Source organism: Seriola aureovittata, chromosome 7 (assembly GCF_021018895.1).
Source record: "Seriola aureovittata isolate HTS-2021-v1 ecotype China chromosome 7, ASM2101889v1, whole genome shotgun sequence".
NCBI classification, from domain to species: Eukaryota; Metazoa; Chordata; class Actinopteri; order Carangiformes; family Carangidae; genus Seriola; species Seriola aureovittata.
In genome coordinates this window covers 238,312-256,179 of record NC_079370.1, presented here as the reverse complement: position 1 = coordinate 256,179, position 17,868 = coordinate 238,312, and the positions used below count along the sequence as shown (strand labels likewise).

At 43.0% G+C, this 17,868-nt stretch overlaps 1 protein-coding gene across 1 annotated transcript in view; it reads right to left on the bottom strand.

Moving 5' to 3' along the window:
- sv2a (synaptic vesicle glycoprotein 2A) overlaps positions 1–12,570 on the bottom strand; it is a 45,543-nt gene extending 32,973 nt beyond the window's left edge. The window contains exon 1 of the mRNA XM_056381368.1: positions 12,378–12,570. The gene's annotated coding sequence lies outside the window, so the exon portion shown is untranslated. The remainder of the gene's footprint in view (positions 1–12,377) is intronic.
- Between the last annotated feature and the right edge of the window lie 5,298 nt (positions 12,571–17,868).

The following is a 17,868-nucleotide window of genomic DNA, read 5'->3' as shown; positions in this document are numbered from 1 at the left end:
ACACACACACACACACACACACACACACACACACACACATGCAACACACAATGTGGTGGGCTAAAAGCATGCTAACAAAAGATAGCAGGCAGAAATGTGGGAACTAAATGAATCCCAGTGACTTGGAGCTGTACTGAGGATTCAGCTTTATTTCTATGATGGAGAGATATTAAAGATATATTAGAGATATTAAAACAGTCTCTGCTGAGACACTTTGATGCGTGATGTTTCTCAGCTCTGATGGTGAGTGTGTGTCAATATTGATGGTGAAGCCGACATCTACATGCTAAGATTAAACATGGGAGGCAAATGTGCTCTGTCAACAGTTTGATAGAGAGAAACAGATTGATGTTGTTCACAGGAATGAGATCAGGTCGTTCAGTTTGTTTGGAGGTCTGTGGCCATGCAGATAGTTTCTGCTTCAAGGTTCAGCTTTTCTTGTCATTCCACAGCGAGGAATTTCTCAGTGAAACACACATGCAACGTTATTAAGATGAGATATCTCTGTTTAATCAGTAGTTTTAGGTCTGAGATGTATTAGCGTAACTTTAGCCCGTCTCTCTTTTCCTCTTTCTGCTATGATGGGGTTCTGTCTGGTCTGGTGCAGAGCTCGTGGACAAGCACTGCAGACCTGTATTGTAAAAGGAATGAGCAGCAATCACCTGGAGTCAACTACACTGGATCACGTGATTATGTTAGTGACGAACCATGAAAAGTATCCCCCAGCTGTATTTTGAGCCCTTTCTTTCAGTTTATTTCTTTTATATTACAGATCTCACTCTCACCACTCTCGTCATTGTGGTTTTCAGTCGCTGCATGCAGCTGTTCTCAGAGAAACTCTACACCTCCTGCCCAGCACTTAACAACAGAAGAGACAAAGTTAGCAACTAAAAAAAACTACAAACTTTTTTAATTTGTCATTGCTTAATGAGTGTTAGTCCATCATGGGTTGCTCTTGCTTAAGTACTAACAGCAAAAAGAGCACCAATGCTGACTTGAGGCATGGTTGAGAGCGGTGACTGCTTTGTTGTGACATCACAAAGTTCCAGAAGTCCTGACGGCTGGTTTTAAGGCTCAGTTTCTGAATACAGGCTGTGTGCATTTCTCTGTGGACTGAGGCTTTGATACTTTGACAGCATTAATACAGAACCTAAACCTGCTTTATAACCAAAAAAGACATGCAAACTTTATACAGTATGGGACCTTTAAGAGCCAATCGTTGTGACTCTAAATAATGAAACAGTGCAACTCAGTATCACTGGCTGTGTTTTAAGCTGTAAGCTTCATTGATTTTCTACATGGTCTGACTCTTCAGTGAAGTTGTACTTTGGGAATATTATATTTCATCTGTGAGTAGTCTGCCCACATCTCATTTATTTACCTTCCAGAGGAGCACAGGAGATTTCCAGCTGCCACTGAAGGAGTTATAACCACATTAGCCAGACTCTGACAAGAGAAGTCCAACACCAGCGCACAATCACCACTTAGCATCTACCAGTCACCCTTTACTGCACTGTTAAAACGAACATTACGAGCATCTGCTAAACTGAGCTGTTCAAAATACATTTCCTCCTCTACATCAGGCCTTGGCACTCCATGATACCGGCAGGACATTTTATTTAATGCAAATACAAGACCCATTTAGCAGTGGACAGTTCTTGGCAGGGAAAAAGACAAGTGGTTACTGGCACAAAGAAGATGGATGAGGGGGAAGAAACCAATCGACAGTTCATATACACCACCACGACCGTCGCCCTCAAACCTCTCGACTCACTGAAACCACTCTCTGAATAAACTATCTTTGATGAAATTCCATCACACTCACAACTCGATTTATTTTCTTGACAGCATGAGCTAGACAAGGTTAATATCTTTTCTTCTGCTTTCTCTCTCCTCCCCCACGCCCAAAGACCTGTGCCACAGTTTATCACTAAACTTGACTATTATCTAATGTTTTCACATGACAAACACATGACAACTCTGTGTCCACTTTGTTTTTGTCACATAACCTTTGTGTGTAATCACATTATTCATGTCCAGACTGCTGCACCTTTGAGTCACTTCCTGCACCTACCTAATTTTAGCTCATTATGGCTGGTGGAGATATGTGGAGATACTGTATGTGCACGGTGTGTGGCAATAAACTATAGGTGCCAAACTACCAGAGGCCAAGATGTTGTCTCAGCATCTAAAAGAGCCAAGAAAATAACACTGTGATTAAGGTTGGGCACCAAAACTACTTTGAGGTTTAAGGGAAATATGGTGGTTTGGGTTAAAATGAGTACAGTGGAGGACAGTGTGTGAACGTAATGGTCAGTATTTTATCATCTGTGCATCATCTAATACCATATTAAGACAAAAAAGAGTTATGTTAAAGCCACACTACTCTATTCTTATGGTAGCAATGTGTCAAATGACGAGAGAGGTGTCGCTTGTAATGACAAACCCAAGGGGAATTATCTCCCAACTCTATAGTTCCTTTCAGCACTATTAAGCTTTTTAACATCTTTCCAGCTCATTGTTCTGGTTTTACAGCCCACAACTTGCCCGCAGCAAGATTGAGTCTGAGCGCTCTCATCCAGCTCCAGGCAGCTGTTTTCATTTAAAAAGCACCAATAAACCAGCTGTTATCTACCTGCTTAGCACCAAACAGCAGACAAAGCTAGTGACTAGCTGGGGAACACAGTGGAGCATTTAGCAGCTGAAGAGCCACACATTTCCTTCAGCAGTTGGCAGAGACCAAAACACAGCTAAAAGAGAGTGAATATTGGACTTGTGTTCTTTGGGTAGCCAGAAACACAACTCCAAGTAAACGCTGAAGTTAATCCGTGAAGAGAAGATGAGACGAGCAGCAACAATGGGGGATTCTGGACAGCGTGGTATTGATCTTGAGAAACACAAAGACTCCGTTTACACCTGCCATTAAAATGAATCTCGCCTGATATTAATATACGTCTCCGGTCCATTATGAGATCTGATCTCGTTTGAAAGAGATAGAGGAAGAACAGAAGAGGCTGATAGCCATCTGTGGAGCTTTGTTATGGTGTTTGCTTGCTTGGCTAATGGCTGCTAGCTGCTTAGCTGCTACCTTGCTGGTTTGAAAAAGTGACATGCGATTATGTATTTCCGTCCAGCTAGTTGTCATATGTGGATTGACAACACAATTGCATTCGCTCTTGTGTTGAGTGTTGGTCACAATGGATCACAATCTGTTCTCAAGGCATTTTGTGTGCATTGAGAGGCGATTAGGGGCATCTGGACTATGATTTCATTCATTGTTACAATCAGATGTGATAATCATTGGTGCCTCTGAAAGGTGAAACAGCCTTTTGAAATATTTGAAATATCCTCAGCTCTCAGCTCACCCAGACAGATTTTTTTTTTCCCTGTGAACACGTCACGTCACAGACAGACGACTTTCCCGTTGTGCACGTGCAGGCAGGCTGGAGCCGCAGCTGGAGGGGCAGCAGCAGCGGGAGGGGCAGCAGCAGCGGGAGGGGCAGAAGCAGCGGGAGGGGCAGCAGCAGCGGGAGGGGCAGCAGCAGGGGCAGCAGCAGCGGGAGGGGCAGCAGCAGGGGCAGCAGCAGCGGGAGGGGCAGAAGCAGCGGGAGGGGCAGCAGCAGCGGGAGGGGCAGCAGCAGCGGGAGCGGAGCAGTTTGTGGAAATAAAAACCAGGATCAAACAGAAGTAAACGCCTCCGTTTAGAGATGCATCCAATTAGCAGCCCCTCGTTTTCCCGCCAGGATGAGTCATTCCTGTCTCCAAATATAACCTCAGCTTTCATCGCCACGCAGATTAACACAACTTCACACGTACACGTTTACACACAGAGACAAACAATTTTCCTTATTGATTAATGATAAATATATCCAATGAAAAATGTCTGTAACGGTTTCCCAGAATCCAAGGTGATGTCTTGACCTGTCATGTTTTGTCCGACCAATAGTTCAAAACCTAAAAATATTCAGTTTCCAATCATAGCCGACTAAGGAAACCAGCAGATATTCAAATTGAACCAAAATAAATTGATTACCAAAACAGTTGCTGATTAATTTTCAATTTCAAACTGACAAATTCATTAGTCGACTAATTGTTGTAGGTTCTCTCAATTATGGCTGCAATTAATGATTATTTTCACTCAGTAAGCTGCTGATTATTTTCTTGGTAAAACATTTAGTGAGTGAAATGTTAAATTGACTGACTAACACTATAAAACCAAAGATGTTCAGTTTACTATGACTTGAGAGAAGAACATTTAGGAGCTGGATTCAATTAATCAGATATAATCAGACTCAAACAGTGAAGTAAGGCTGGGCAGTTGAAATTTATAAGAATGTTTTTCCAATTTCAATATAGTATAAGATGATATGGCAAATATATGCAAAAACACAAAATAATGAAATTATGTAAAAAGAAAACATGAACTGTGGTCCAACCCTATCATAATTACAATTTGCTGGAATGATTAAATTCATGTTTGCAGCTGCAGCTCCACGGAAAGTGAATAAATGCTAATAATTAATGATCCCCCAGCCTAACAGCAAAAACTGTGTCTATAATGTAGTTTTACTGCTTCAGTCTTTGCTCCACTCTCATTCACACGCTGAATTAAAGCCTGTTGCTCATTGGACGGCACCGACGCTGCAGTTAGCAAGATGCACGATGGGAGTGAGCGATGACACATATCGCACCAGGACGTGTGTGCTACAGTGGAAAAGAAGTGCATGTGTGTGTGTGTGTGTGCGTGTGTGTGTGTGTGTGTCTGTGTGCGTGTGTCTGTGTGTGTGTGTGTGTGGTGTGTGTGTGTCTGTGTGTGTGTGCGTGTGTGTGTGTCTGTGTGTGTGTGTGTCTGTGTGTGCGTGTGTGTGTGTGTCTGTGTGTGTGTGTGCGTCTGTGTGTGTGTGTGCGTGTGTGTGTGTGTCTGTGTGTGCGTGTGTGTGTGTGTGTCTGTGTGTGCGTGTGTGTGTGTCTGTGTGTGTGTGCGTGTGTGTGTGTGTGTGTGTGTGTGTGTGTCTGTGTGTGCTGTGTGTGTGTGTGTGTGTCTGTGTGTGTGTGTGTGTGTGTGGTGTGTGTGTGTGTGTGTGTGTGTCGTGTGTGTGTGTGTGTCTGTGTGTCTGTGTGTCTGTGTGCGTGTGTCTGTGTGTGTGTGTGTGTGCGTGTGTGTGTGTCTGTGTGTGTGTGTGTGTCTGTGTGTGCGTGTGTGTGTGTGTCTGTGTGTGTGTGTGCGTGTGTGTGTGTGTGTGTGTGTGTGTGTGTGTGTGTGTCTGTGTGTGCGTGTGTGTGTGTCTGTGTGTGTGTGCGTGTGTGTGTGTGTGTGTGTGTGTAAAAGAGAGAGAGAGAGAGAGAGAGGGAGTGAGGTGGGAAGGATCAGGTCAGTGGTGGATGGCTGGTAATGCCATGCAGCGCTGAAGTCATTTCTCTTGACATCTTTGATTCCTCGCCGATGACGCACGCAGTGAATTTTCTCCTCTGATTGATTGTCCCAGAGGCTCAAGCACAATCCTGATCAAGACGACATGATGACATATAGAAAGAAAAAAAGACGATGTGTAGAGAAGACGGGGAAGGTGAATGAAATATGATGAGATCATTCCTGAAACACTACATATCCATATCCATATTTACAAAACAAAAAAAACACACATAACCGGCTTAAGATTTATATATCATTCAGTATCTATCAAATGATTTAGTATCTTTCAGAAATACAGGCTGGACTTCATGTTACAGATTACATTCAAAATCCATGTTTTTAATGGATTGAGTAAGTGACTTCTCTAAAAATCACTGTTGACATGTCGTTTTAGAATAAAACTCTTCAGACAGTTTCTTAGCAACATCATTATGGTGAGAGATGAAGTCCTTTCTGAAGTCAACAACAGTAAAACTACTGGAGTTAGACTTTAACAACGGTGAGCTCACATCAGTTAACAGCAGTGACGTCAGCTTCACAGGTTACCTGGGGGCGTTTTTAACTGTTACTCCTCACAACCCACAGAGACGCACATAAAACACTCCCGAGCACACAGAAGTCAATAAGAGCCCGGCTGTGTGTGTTCACGCTCACGCCACTGATAGCTCAGTTGGAGAGTCTCTTCCGCTCTCATGAGTGTAACGGGAGCACGGCATCCTGGGTCGGGTCAGGCACGGCCCACGCGCCTGCTCTGTTTGAAGATGTCCCCCCACAAGACTCAGTCAACAAACACCCACGCTCAGTGCAAAAGCACACCGTCCGCTGCCATGATGGGCTCAGACCACAGGAGGAGATTACATCCAGCCGTATGTTCGTTTCCCATCAGCTCGCCAAAGTGAAAAAGGGGAGACGAGGCAGCTGATTGTCTTTATATGAAACATTATGTACAGACAGAGCAGTAGGAAACAAACTGTATAAACTGCTGGCAGAGTCTTTGTGATAAACTATAGATATTCCACTTACTGTATATGAAGTTCATAGAAGCCTTTACATCTATGTTTTACAGTAAATACCTGGCGTCTGAAGCTTTTTAGCCGTGACACAACTACTGGATGTTTTGCTGAGAGGTTTGTGCAGGTATCATTGGTCCCCAGAGGATGAATCCTACCGGCTTTCACTTTTGCACCATCATGAAGTTTTGTGTCTCAAGAAGTGTTGGATTGCCATGACATTTGGTTCAGACCTCCATGTTCCCCTCAGGATGAATTATAATAACTTGGTGATGGTGATACTCTGACACCATCATCCAGTCAAATTTTCTAATTTGAGTTTGAATTTTTGAGTCAAATGTCAAATATGAATCTAAATTTTTATTGTCAGGATACTCAGAGACAATGGTGCATGTGGAGAATAAGACTAGGCATACCTCAACTTCATACTCACATTAGCGTTTAGCTCACAGCACCACCGTGTCAAACTCCATCAAGAGGAACCTCCAGAATAATGTCTCGGTAGAAGTCACACTCCCGCATTAAAAGTGTCAGAATAATAAAGTGAAATGTGGAGGGAAATGCTGTGCAGTAATTACATGAACAGTATTTTTGCCAAGCCATAATTAGGGCTCCATTTGACTAAATTAAAAGATTCAATACCTCAAAATATTTAATTATATACTTTATATAAATTAGCATAATCTCCTCTTCAGAGCCTTTTTTTTATAAAAACATACTCATTTTGAAAAATGAGCTTTCTTTGGTAGAATGATTATTGGCCGTGCACCCTGCAGGTCTGAGGGGTCAGATGTTAAATCAATATTAACCCCTAATCACACTCATCAAAATAATATAATGTAATGGTTTAGAAATGTCCCCTCCACTGGTGAAGTCATTGAAACGTCCTCTAGGCCGGGTGACATGGGAAATGCATTATTCTTTTGAAGGACAGACACACACATACAGTATATACTGGCTTTGACTCATCATCCGGCCCCAGCCAAAGCCTCTTGTGGTAACTCTCTCTCTCTCAAAGTCCTGCTTTGGCGTGCGCGAAGGATCCATCAATTATTCATGTCTTGTTTTCCGGCCACAAGGACAGAGGTGGCAGAGTCGCCTCGTCCCTCAGCGGTGATGTATCAGTGCGATAAAAACCTCTCACAGAGAGTCTCGGTCCAGCTCCCGCTCATCTGCACCAACCACAGCGTGACATCTGCACACAGTCACACAGGGAGTGACAGTTCAGTTCAGCTGCACCGTGTTCCTGCATGGCTTCAGGCCCATTCATGCTAAGGACATATCAGCAGCCTGAGAGGGGGTATGATGATTGGTTGTTAGGCTTACTGGGTCATATCTCCAGCCCGACACTGGGCTGTGCATGCACAAGTCTCCTTTGGGAGAAACTGCAGGCTAACATGAGTCACGTCATTGTTCCCCCGCTCGGGCTCTCAGTGTGCACTGTCACCCTGGTGGCACCAAGGCGGCTAGCAACACCATGTCAAACAGAGTGACGTCAGCTCTCTGCATCCATTTTGGCTTCGCTCACTGCAAAATGGACTGAAGAGGAGTCAGACTGAGGGCAGATCAAAACCTGCAGCACTGTAGATTAAAACATAGCATTACAGCTGTGTGTGTATGACCTGTGGGGTTTCACAGCAGCTCAGTCTCATTTCCTAATGCTTGGTTCATTAGCATTCTCCACTGGTGTAATGCCTGTACTAGTTAATTGTATTGCGAGCTGCGGTGAAAATGTCTTTCTCTCTACCTGAAGGTGTTTGTTAGAAAATGACCGACCTGCTGAGAACCGACAAATTACAAATATGAAGCAAACTAAACTCATCATGAAAATGTGACAAATTAAGACTTGCCAACACAATCACATCAGGTAATGAAGTCAGCTATAGAAGAAACATAATTAGACAGTGTTATCTGTTTTGAGACGAAGAGTGAGAAGCTGTTCTTAGGCACTGCAGTGCTTTGATGTTTCGCAGGTACAATGTTTATCATGTTCACCATCTTATTATGCATATTAGCATTCTACCATTTGCTAATTAGCACCAAACACAAAGTACAGCTGAGGCTGATAGGGTGGATATCATTAGTTTTGCTTGTGCAAATTCAAATTTTGACCCAATGATGCTGCTATAGGGAAACCAATTCATCCTGAGACAAATGTGTCTGTACCAAACTCCATGGCAATCCATCCCATAGTTATCAAGGTATCTCACTGGACACCACAAATGTGAACCTTATGGTGGCTCTGGGAAAAGTTAGAGGATCACCAACATCATCATATGGGAGCCATGAAGGTCTGTACCTTCATGCTGTTGAGATATTTTAATGGATGAATCATGGAGAGAGGATGTGAAGCTATGGAGACATCATTACCAGAGCACTTTGCAGATGCTCCGCTGCAGCATTTCTCTCAGTGAACAACGGCTGTAATGTTTTTTCTCATTTTTTTTATGGTTGTGTGAATTAGATTGTTGCCACTACAAGCTTTGCTCTGGCGTCCCTGTGCATCAAAGCTGTTTGTGTTTCTGCTGGAGCTGCGGTGTGTGTGTGTGTTTACTGTGTTAACTTCAATCTACTGAACCCTATTCTTTAAAGTGGTGCAGGAGAGAAGAGGGGGTGTTTTATTTTACAGGTCCTGTAATTGCTTAATAGAGGGTTCTAATTGCTTGGAAGATAGAGACAATTTTCGGAGACAGTACAAAAGGAGTGGTTTGACATTTTAGGAAAAACCCTTATTCCATTTTTTTGCTTAAAGTTGGATGAGAAGATCAGTACTACTCTCATGTCTTTGTGACAGCATAAAGCCTAGCATAAAGACTGGCATGGGAAACAGCTCTGTCCAAAGTCTGAAAATACACCTGAAGGTCAGACTTGTAAAACCCACTGATTATCACATTGTGTCCTGTTTGATTCATCCACACTCGAATAGAAATGTAAAAATGACAATCTCCTTATTTGTAGAACTGAATATTTTCCCATAATTCACAACTATACAGGAAGATTAAACATCGAATTAATCAGAGGTTCTAGCTGAACACTTTCCATTTGCCCAGTAATTAGTAACAAATTACATGGTCCAGAAAACTTTCAAGAAATAAGTTCCTTTGTATAAAATTCAAAGTATTAGGAAAGTCTGAGACGTGTAAAATAACTCTTTATTATCCCTGATGATTTGTTCCATAAGTGCAGTAGCTTTTAAGATACAGATGTCTCCACTATAAACACAATTAACGCATTAGTTTACAAAAGCAGACGAGGTAGCCGGACGCCTCTTATTTTGTGAGAAAAAAAAATGCACTGTCACTTGCTAATGGAGAGTTATGTGCTTGACACTAATCGCTGCTTCGCATCCTCCACCCCACCCCATCTGGAGAGGAGGGAAAAGGCCATCAATTATCGCTTGGGCTCACAAAATCTTTAGCAGAGAGGAAGATTTCAGCAGGAGCAGCATCACAAGCCAAAAAAGGAGATCTGTCTAGAAAAACGATACGCTGCTAATGAACCAGTGTTGCTTGAAGCACAGGTATAAATGCTGAAACGACTGTGCTAATTGCTGATCTTGACAACACCTTGATAAGGTAGTCAAGATGGTAAGCTGTGCTCTACTGCGCTGCACTATTGTTTTTTTTAAGCTCTTATGCTAATATATCCAGCAGCATTTCTCCCAGCTGCAGCGAGAGGCGAGTTGTAACTTGTGACAGGGCTAATCTCTGCGGACAGACCGGAGCACGGCCCAATCAGCAGGGGTAGCAGGCAGAAAATGACAACACCAAACAGAGCAGCTCCCTCGGCTCCTCCTGGTTTCAAGTGGAGCTCCTGCGTGTGAAGCTGTGTGAGCAGTCCTTTAAATGGGGATGTCAGCCTCGTCTGCAACAAAGACATCGAGTCACACTGCTTTTGTTGTGCTGTGTGGTGTTGAGTGACGGCTCAATTATGAAAGATCTTAATAAATAAATCAACACGTTGTTAATCCTGTTCCAGAGTCAGACTGTAGAAAAACATGGACACACATCAGGGATTAGGGCAGCAACTGGGGATCATTTTCATTATCAATTCATTTGATTATTTTTTCAATTAATCATTTTGTCTGTAAAATGTCAAAAAATTGAAAAAAATTTCTCACAGCCAAGGAGAAGCAACATTTGTCTCATTCAGCCAAACCGCGAAGATGTTCAGTTTTCTGTCACATATGTGAAAGAAACGCATCTGATCATCACACGTGAGAAGGCGGAGCCTGCAAATATTTGGCATTTTGTCTGAAAAATTATTTCAGCAACTAATTGATTATCAAAATAACTGTCGATTTAAGTTCTGTCAATCAACTATTCAATTAATGAACCAATCGCTGCACCTCTAAAAGGGGCTTTCTGGAGGTTGGATCTGGGTTTGCAGCGTGTAGCAATCTTTGTCAGATACTGAACACATACACACCATGATTACATCCAACTCAACCAGGATTCAAACTGAAATCTCTAATAAATTGTTGGGAAAGTCTTTAGTTTGAATCCAGTGGCTGGTTGGTTTTTCTCCTTCAGGCTCAGCAGAACTTCACACAGGTGTAGAAGATGCTTTGACGGATGGAAACATGACCGGCCCTGCATGAACTCTACTGGTGATCATTGGGTGTCAAATGCATCCAAAGTCTCTTAGAGATCCAGTCACAAACACTAATTCAAAGCAAGAAGAAAATAAAAGTCATCAATGGGATGATGACTGTGGACTTTTAAGAGGAGCTGTTATACTGTATGTCGAAGTAAATGTGTGACCAAAGCTCTTATTACAGCCTGACAGAGACTAATGAAGAGGCTGAAGTCTGAGTCAGATGTTGAGTTGTACAATCACAAACTATAAGTCATATTTAAAAAAGAGGGCTGCACAGTGTCCTGCAGCTTTGCCACAGTAGCTGCTCCCCTCACTGCCACCTATCATGTGGGGTGGGAAGCTGAGCTGCAGTGATGGCTGCCACACATCAGACATGTAAAGTTGTAAACGCACAGAACTGACCATAAATCCCATAATACCAACAGCTAAGTCTTTATTCCTCTTTAGACCCAGAGTTTAAAACATCCAAAAAGGTCACACACACACACACACACACACACAGCGTTTCAAACAACATCCCTCTCAGGGCAAAGTCGTTTCAGCACCACTCACATAAACCACCGCAAAGCGACACCACAGAGGAAAGCAGGGGGAAATTGCTCATCACTCTTTCTCCGTCACATTCTCCCCGCTGGGTTTCTACAAGGTCATTGCGGCGCACGACACAGGACAGGACACCCCGGCTACAAACTGCGCGTTTGAGCCCTGATGTGCGAATCAAATGTAACCGCACATAAACAGGAAAACTTTTCTTTATAATATAAAGAAAAAGTGCGGTTAAGGCAGAACTACAGATTTATTTCCGCGTACTGAAGAGGAGAAAAGGGGAGATGACGGAGAGAGACAAGGACATCGGTGCCAAAAACCATCGCCAAATAGACAGAGCTGGATCGATGATGGGAAACTGTTCGTATGAAGTGTTAAAAAGACATTAAGACATAACCCTCGTAACCTCCTGCCTTCCCCTCTGCGCCTCCTCCACAGCGCTGAGGTGGATGATGTTGATCTCTATTAACGCTCAAGACCTCCCAGCAAGAACAAGAGAGGGGCGCAATTCGCACCACAAACCGCAAATCTTAAAATCCTGTCTGATTGTAATATTTCTAATTAATAATCAATTCCCTTCCCTTCGGTTACAGGTTTAGGGGTCATTGCGTTGCGCAGCAAAGGCCTGTAAACTGGTTTTTAGTCCTAAATAAATATTGAGTTGTATCATAAACACGCGGAAATCTTCCCAAATGTCACCCCTGCTCCTGCATGCACGGTTGGAAACGGACACGGCAGCGGAAATCAATGCATTAAAAGGGAGGTTAAGACTGAATTGCACATTGAAAGAACATGATTCATCTGCTTACCTTTTGGAGGGAAGGTCAGCGCGTTTCAGGGTGAACGGAATTCGCTTTTCTTTTTCTTTTTTTGCTGTGCAGGGAGTCACCCCGAGTACTTGAAGCAAAAAGGTCCTGTGTGCTCCTGTGATGTGCACTGACGTAGTAGCAGAGCTGCGCTCTCCTCCCCTCCTCCGCCCCCTTCACTTACTACACACCATCCTTCTCTGATGGAGACACCGCCCCCTCCTCCTCCACTCCCGTCCCTCTTCTAGCAGACACCATTCCTGTGAGAAAGAGGAGGGGGGTTTAGTGGCCTGAAGGTGATTTATTTTTTGATTCGGCCACAGGTGAGTCTGAATATTAGAAGGTCACATTTTACATGGGACGCGCACAGGCAGGTGGAGAATGGGCTCTGTGCGCTAATGATCAGTGGGTCTCGGTTAGACCGTCATTTGCTCCATATGCACCAAATGGTTGGTGCAGTGAACTGTGCAAGACGCGCCTCTCCCTGCACGTGCTTGGGCTCGTGCCTCTAATTGGCCTTGTTAAAAAAAAAAACACAAGGATGCCCCTGGTGGAAAACAGCAGAAACCCTGTCCTATTCATTTTTCAAGGATGTGATAAATAATATCAATGCAGTGTTATAGTGATATACGAGACAAACAGTTTGTACACTTGCCTCTCAGACTTTGAGTTCATGACAGTCTGATTAGGTCCAAACCGTTTGATCTAAATACACGTTATCCTCTTGACTGTGTATTTTGTTTAACATGGGCAGAGCAGGACTTCCAGCACCACTTGCATCAACTTGAATGGCGATGGGAAGAAGTGTTGAGGGACCAAAACATGTCCTCTTCACTGCAGACATTTTCACTTGTCGTATCGGAGAAGGAGAGGTGTAAACAATAACGTTAATGATGACTTTGTTCTATTCAAATGTCCCATTAGGTCATGACAGTGTGACCGAGCGTGCACGGCGTCAGGACCCTGAAACTGAGGCAGCTAAATGGAATTCAGCCATCATTCATTTTATCATCTATACCTGTCCTCTTTCAGCTCTGTGATGTGATGTTGGAAAAGGCCCAATTCATGAGGTGGATTTATTTCAGGCCGTGGCCTTTATCAATACTTAAAAAAAAAAAAAAAAAGCCCCCCCTCAGATGAAAATCAAGTTTCAAACCTCATTAACATCCATATGATGTTTTTATATAATACAAGACATCACGAGCGAGTATTTCCACCTCGGAGCAGCAGTGAACCGATGACAGTCTCAGGCAGAGGGTGGGCAGATTAAACCTGAGACCTCGTCAGCACAGAGAGCAAGAATCAGCATTAGCCCAGCCACTACCCGGTTGTCAACCTGGCGCAGGCAGCGGTGGTGGGCGGGAAACAAGGCCTGATCCAAAATTTCTCTGTGAGGAAGTAAGTGTAGCCGTGATTCCAGCGGGAAAAACACATTAAACACAATATCAATATTAAGCAGAGCATTTTTACATACTTTAAAACATGTCTGAAGGGAACTTTAAACCTGCTTTAACTGATTTTTTTTTTCGCCACCTGGGGTCAAACACAACCTTGACAATAGAATATAAAAACCAATTAACTGACAAATCCTCACTCATGCATCCTGTAAATAAACAAATGCTTCTCTATTTCCTCTAAGGAAATTGTTATTCCCACCTCTGCCTGATCTAAAACCTCATTCATGGTAACATACAGTATGTGGGTAACACTGTGCCTTCAGCATTTCAGGTCTTTCAGTCAGAGCCCCATTGACGCTCCAGCTGTCGTCTGATTGTCATCAGGAGCAGGCAGATCAGATGAGGCCTGTCATCTCGCTTTAGGCTTTCAGCTGCCTTTGTCTGCTTGAATCATCTATTGATCAGCTGGCCCTAAAGGGCTGCTATCTGTGGGCAGCAGTTCCTCCACCCTCTGTCCTGCTCAGTCTGATAGTGACGAACCCGTGTGAGTGTTAAAGTGACAACGTGGCACATTATCAGTAGTGGAAAGTCTCATTTGCTTCTCCATGTTCCCCAAACGACAGCGGCAACATCACTGTAATGTTTTTCACCGGAGGATGGACCCCTCCACAAAACACCCACAATGACACAGCCGAGTTTATATTGACAGTACATTAAACAGTAGAGGTTGTCTGCTCATCTGATGGTGTATTCTTCTTATTTGTGTTGACACCTTTCCACATATTTCAAGCAGATCATTGAATTTGTTTCCATATTGCGCCAAATTCAGCACCAAAAACATGAAAATATTGCTGGTGCTGCCATGTGTGTTTTACCTCTGTCGCTGCTGGAAAATGACTGAAGTCAGCCAAGCTAGCAGTAGCTGTACTTCAGCACAGCGGTGCTTTGAATGCTAACATTACCATGCCAATATGCTCACAGTCACAATGTTAACATGCAGATGTAATTATGTGTTTGCATGCTAACATTTGTTAATTATCACTAAACACTAAGAACAGCAGAGGTTGATGGGAATGTCATTAGTTTAGCAGGAAGTACAGTATGAAAGTCAGATGCACACATGAACACACACTTATCCAGTTTTCTTAACATTCAACCCCACCACATACTAAAGGCCACACGCCCTCCTGCACGAGCACTGTATGTTGGAACTGGACGTAAATCGTCAAGTGTGGAGTCGTACATGGTCAGCCTCAAAAATCAGAATCAATCGGGCTCCAGAAGCCAGCAACACCATTTGATTTTAACATGTGCAACAAACTCTTTAACATGAATGAACCAATCATCATGTGTCGTTTCCTACGGAGGAGATGGAAAGAAAGAGGTGAAGAGAGAGAGAGGAGAGGAGGAACCTGCTGGTAATATGACAGAGCAGATAAACACAGCTACGCACTTTTCCCTGCGGCAGCCGGCAGCCGGCCTGGACGAAGCCCTGACACAGCCGATTATCATCTCAACAAAGTGAAATATACCTTCAGAGAGTAACTGCAGCTCCACAGTGAACGCCACACGTGTGTGTGTGTGTGTGTGTGTGTGTGTGTGTGTGTGTGAGAGAGTCTGCAGCTGTTGTCTCTATTTGTTGTTTCTTTAACTGCCCTAACAAAACGCAAGCTCCTGCCTGGTTGACACACAATTTAATTTCCAAACATGATCAAATTTCCTGCGCACAATAACGTAGTAAGGGGCAGTTTAATGCTGTGCTTCCGCCAGCTCTTATCTGCAGTTGTAAATGCTGTAATGAATTGTATTAGCAAGCGCAGGCCTTATATAAAACTGCACAGGTACGTGTGTTGAGCAGTTGAATTAAGATTGTCTATGTAACTGACTTTTTAATCCCTCAGTATTAACCATGATGCAACATGATTCATTAACCTTCACAAAGCATCTACTGTCAGCATGTACAGACAGTAATGTCCCTGTAGGAGCTTACTGTAGGATAGATTGTGTTGGCTGTAACTGTTTATGACAATCAGCTGGCTGTGAGGTTTATAATAACTTGTAGATTGCCTGTAGATCTTGCACAATCCTCCATCCAGCACCCTCTACTGGATGGAGGATGGTGCAAGATCTACAGGCAGTGAATAAAGCTGTGGTACCTAGGGCACCAACAGATCCACATACACTGTTAAATGAGTTGAAACCAGAAAATAAATATTTCACTGTCTGTGACATCAGTAATGCATTTTTCTCTATTCCAGTTCATAAAGACAGCCAGTTATGGTTTGCATTTACCTACAAAATGAAAAGATACACTTATAACCGCATTCCCCAGGGATATTGTGAAAGTCCAACAATATTCTCTCAGATTATGTCTGTGAATTTAGCAAAATTTCAACCTCCAAAAGGAAGCCAGAGTTTGTTATATGTTGATGATATTCTTTTGGCCTCACCCACAAAACAAGCATGTCAAGAGGACTCATTAGCTTTGCTAAAGTTTCTAGCTGAACAAGGACATAAAGTAAGTAAAAAGAAACTACATCTTTGTAAAGAGACAGTAAAATATTTAGGTTATTGTCTATCAGCAGAGGGGCGACACTTAGATGAAGAGAGAAAAACAGCTATTTTACAAGAACCAAAAAGCAGGTGAGGAAGCTAAAAAAGCAGATGTAGATGCGTTCGCTGTAAACACAGAAAAAGTCACACACATAGACCATGATATCTTGAAAGATATGCAGACAACATCTCCTAGAGCAGAACAGAACATGTGGAAAAAGAAAGGAGCAAAACAAAACAACAGAGGCATCTATGTATGACCACAAGGCAAACCCATACTTCCATGTAATTTGTTCAGGTATGCTGCATTATTGAGCCATGGACAATGTCATGTCTCAACAGGAGGGACGGTTCATACAATAGAGCAAACATTTACAACATATGGGTTTACAAATTACTCTAAACATTTTTGTTCAATGTGTGAAATCTGCATAAAACATAATCCACAAGGTAATCTAAGACCTAGAAGAGGACAATTTCCAAAACCTGAGTATCCATTCCAACACATCTGTATGGATTTTATTGAACTTAACTCACTAATGCAACTATAATGGATAAAGTAGCTATTGAGAAAGGGTTTGTTGACACAAATGAATGGTTTCAATTGTTAATTTATACTGTACAAAACAATAAACCAAATACAACTAATTGTCTAGCACGTGCAGCAGCCAGACCTGGGTTAGGCACAGTTCCATTTCCCTTAAATCAAAACAATGCTCCAGATGGATTTCAGTGTACCACCTTGCACTATCTGTTCCCTCCGACTGCAGAAACCCGACCACCTTACTTCAGCCCGTATGCAGGTAATTACACCTGTATCGAGCGAAGAGGATCGGGGCAGGATGTGGGGGAGCATTATCAACCAACGGCACAGGCATTCAGGACGACCGGTTAAAGGACCAGTCCACTCCTCGCGCTGATGTGTGGTGGTTCTGTGGAGGAAAAACACTGAGGTCAACGTTACCTTATGAACGGAAAGGGAAATGTGCTCTGATCCAATTAGTTATGCCATTCTATGTATTGCCCTTGACTGATACTGTAGCATCGAAAGGAATGTTCAAATTTGAACTTTTGTCATTGTCAATTGATAAAAATGTAGATTGGATAAATTACATTTATTATAACCAACAACGGTTTGTGAACTACACACAAGATGGGTTTAAAGGAATAGCTAAACAGTTATGATGGCATGGCAGAACAGAATGGCCCTGGACATGCTCTTAGCTGAGAAAGGAGGTGTCTGGAAGATGTTCGGTGATATGTGTTGCACCTTTATTCCAAACAATACAGCCCCTGATGGAAGCATTACTAGAGCCATCCAAGGCCTGACAGCTCTCTCACAGGAGCTGGCAGAAAATCCTGGCGTAGACAACTCCTTTACCAGAATGATGGAGAATTGGTTTGGGAGGTGGAGTGGATTAATCTCTTCTTCTCTAGTCTCTATTGCAGTTGCAGCGGCTCTTCTTTCTGTCTGCGGTTGTTGTTGCATACCGTGTGTACGAGGACTTATCCAAAGGCTGATTGATAGTGCCATGACAAAAACT